The sequence below is a fragment of the Macaca mulatta genome, chromosome 4 (genome assembly GCF_049350105.2).
Source record: "Macaca mulatta isolate MMU2019108-1 chromosome 4, T2T-MMU8v2.0, whole genome shotgun sequence".
In the NCBI taxonomy this organism is placed as follows: domain Eukaryota; kingdom Metazoa; phylum Chordata; class Mammalia; order Primates; family Cercopithecidae; genus Macaca; species Macaca mulatta.
In genome coordinates this window covers 69,019,052-69,022,259 of record NC_133409.1, presented here as the reverse complement: position 1 = coordinate 69,022,259, position 3,208 = coordinate 69,019,052, and the positions used below count along the sequence as shown (strand labels likewise).

General features: G+C 47.1%; 1 non-coding gene across 1 annotated transcript; it reads left to right on the top strand.

Moving 5' to 3' along the window:
• Positions 1–1,002: 1,002 nt before the first annotated feature.
• LOC114677956 (U4 spliceosomal RNA) lies at positions 1,003–1,143 on the top strand. Its single transcript, XR_003729357.1, has one exon. It is a non-coding gene; the product is annotated as a U4 spliceosomal RNA (small nuclear RNA).
• Positions 1,144–3,208: the final 2,065 nt, after the last annotated feature.

Here is a 3,208-nt window from a genome sequence, read left to right as displayed (position 1 = left end):
TGGAGTGCAGTGGCGCAATCTCAGCTCACTGCAACCTCCACCTCCCAGGTTCAAGTGATTCTCCTGCCTCAGCCTCCCAAGTAGCTGGGATTACAGGCACACACCACCACGCTCAGCTAATTTTCGTATTTTTAGTAGAGACAGGGTTTCACGATGTTGGCTCGTCCCAAACTCCTGACCTCAGGTCATTTTCCCACCTTGGCTTCCCAAAGTGCTAGGATTACAGGTGTGAGCCACTGCTCCCAGCCAGGTGCTGTTTTAAACAGAAAAATCATCAAAAAAATAAAATAAAAATTTGTGGCACTAAGTGAATACCGTGAAAAATCCCTTTGTTTACACTATGAGAGCAGGAAGGAGGCAGAACATCGGCCCCAGGCCTCAGGGTGCTCTATGGTTTCACTGCTCTGCATGAGTCTGTGAATGATGGGAAAGCATCCTGAGTGCTGACCTGGGGGTCACAAATAAATGTTAGCAAGCAGATTAGTTCATAAATACAGAATCCATGAATAATGGGGACCTGTTACCCATATTTCACAGTCATTACAGCTAAGATATTGCATAAGCTGTCCAAGGTTATGTTACATGCAAATGGCTAGACAAGGGCTTGAGCCACGCCTTTTGGTCCAGCTGCTGGTTCCTCCAGCAACAAGTTCCTCCCTTCTTTCAGCTGCCAGGGCCCACTCACGAGCCAGCTGCGTAATGCAGGAGTTACCTGAGTAAAGAAACCCAAGCTCCTCATTCAAGAAAAGAACTTCTAGGTCATCTGAAACCAGCATGTGGGAGGTTCACATAAGCCCGAGGAAACCTCAATTTCTTATTTCCTCTGAGACTTCCACCAAAAAATCCCGGCTGAGTAGAATCTGTGCATAGAAACGCAGCAGGCAGCACCCACAATCATACTGGGTGATTGTCATTGAATCCTCTTCTCTCCAATTCCTAATGGAGCAAAAGAGAAATTTCCAAAAAGCTATAGTGAGGAAAATAAGCATAGAAAAATGGGTAAGCTTTGCACAGTGTCAGTATCGGAGCCAATGAGGTTTATCTGAGGCACGATTATTGTTAATTGAAAACTTTTCCCAATACCCTGCCATGACAACTTGAAATATAGTCAGCATTGGCAATTTTTGACAGTCTCTATGGAGACTGAACTTTGTTGGAATAAAAAAGAAAAATGGATAACAGTTTTTTTAAAACAGAACGGGGTAAAAAAAAAAAAAAAAAAAAAAAGCCCTAAGAGAAGGCTCTCCCCCAGATCTCAGGTTCTATGAATTTTTACTCCAGTATTTTCTTTCTGCCATTTTATTTTTTGTTTTTTAGAGACGGTCTCACTCTGTTGCCCAGGCTGGAGTACAGTGGTGCGCTCATAGCTCACTGCAGCTTTGAACTCTTGAACTCAAGTGGTCCTCCTGCCTCAGCCTCCTGAATAGCTGGGACTACAGGCATGTGCCTCCACGCCCGCCTAATTTTTATTTTTTATTTTTTATTTTTTTTTGTAGAACGTGGTCTCATTAAGTTGTCCAGTCTGATCTCAAACTCCTGGCCTCAAGTGATCCTCCCACTTCGGCTTCCCAAAGTGCTGGGATTACAGGCGTGAGTCACCACACCAGGCCCCTAATCACATTTTAAATTGGGAGCAAGTAATTATATGGCCAATGGCTTTAACTGCCATTAAACAATGGCCATTCTTGGTTCCTGCCCCAAATTCCAGACTTATTTAGGCAGCGTCTGCTCAACACTGAAGTCCTGTTGTTGTTTTTTTCCCCAAACCTGCTCTTTCTGTAGTTTTCACCATCCCAGAAAAATAGTTTCTCCCTCTCCCTTTCAGCTTTCTTTTTTTTTTTTTTTTTTTTTTTTTTGAGACGGAGTCTCGCTGTGTCGCCCAGGCTGGAGTGCAGTGGCGCAATCTCGGCTCACTGCAAGCTCCGCCTCCCGGGTTCACGCCATTCTCCCGCCTCAGCCTCCGAGTAGCTGGGACTACAGGCGCCCGCCACCACGCCCGGCTAGTTTTTTGTATTTTTAGTAGAGATGGGGTTTCACCATGTTAGCCAGGATGGTCTCGATCTCCTGACCTCGTGATCCACCCGCCTCGGCCTCCCAAAGTGCTGGGATTACAGGCTTGAGCCACCGCGCCCGGCCCTTTCAGCTTTCTTAAAGTCACATCTGCTAACCCACTTTTCACTACCTCCCCTGCACCATCCTTGGTCCAAGCCAGCATCCTCAGGCACCAGCCTCCTACCTAACTCTTGTCTGTTCTTCTGTTATTGCCCCTCCTGTTCTATTCTCAGGACACCAGCTAGTATGATTCTTTTAAACATCATTTAGATGACAACACTCAAAACAGTTGGCTGGCTTTCCATCTTACCCAGCATAAAAGCCAAAATCCTGCAAGTCCCTGCATTATTTCATCTCCAGTTCACCTTTGGAACCTCATCCTCTCCTCGTCTGTCCTCACTCCTTCTGCTCCAGCCACTTGGGCCTTCTTGGCTTTTTCGTGAAAAGGCTGGGCCCCCTCCTACCTCAGGCCCTTTGCACTTGCTGTCTCCTGTGACTGTAGGTTGACATCTCTCTGCCCTGATATCTGCAGGCTCACCCCCTTCCCTCCTTCAAGTCCCTGCCCAATGACACCTGTTCACTATTTAAAACTGCAACCTGAAACCCTTCCAGACGTTTTACCTCTTTCCCAGCTTCCTTTTTGCTTGTAACACTCATCGCCATTTGACAGTGAGTATTTTTGTCGGTCTCTCTCACCAGGATAGAAACTCTGAGAGCAGGAAATGCTTTTCCACTTTGTTGGCCATTTTTGTTCCCAGTACCTGGAAAGGTTCCAGGTCCCTTGGAACCTGAGGGAGCAAATGGGGAAAGGTAACTACATGTTTGAGATTGGAAGGAGTCACAGAACACCAGCATCCACATGGCTCTTTGCCCTGCCTTCCTGCTGAGCTGCCAGTGTGCCCTCCCACCCAGATGCCTCCAGCCTGCAGCAGGCAGCAGGTAGGAAAGAGAAATGGGGGCTGTGGCTTTGTGCTCCTCTGGACTCTTCAAATGTGCAAAGAAATAACTTAGCAACGAGGATGCCAGGGAACAGAGGCTGGGCAGGTCAGGATGTTTCCATTTTTGCAGCCTCAGAGAGAAGCTGATGAATGAAACAGAGTGAATTCTCCTGGGAACACCTGAGGTTGGCCATCACCAGTTGTCCTTCCAGCACAGG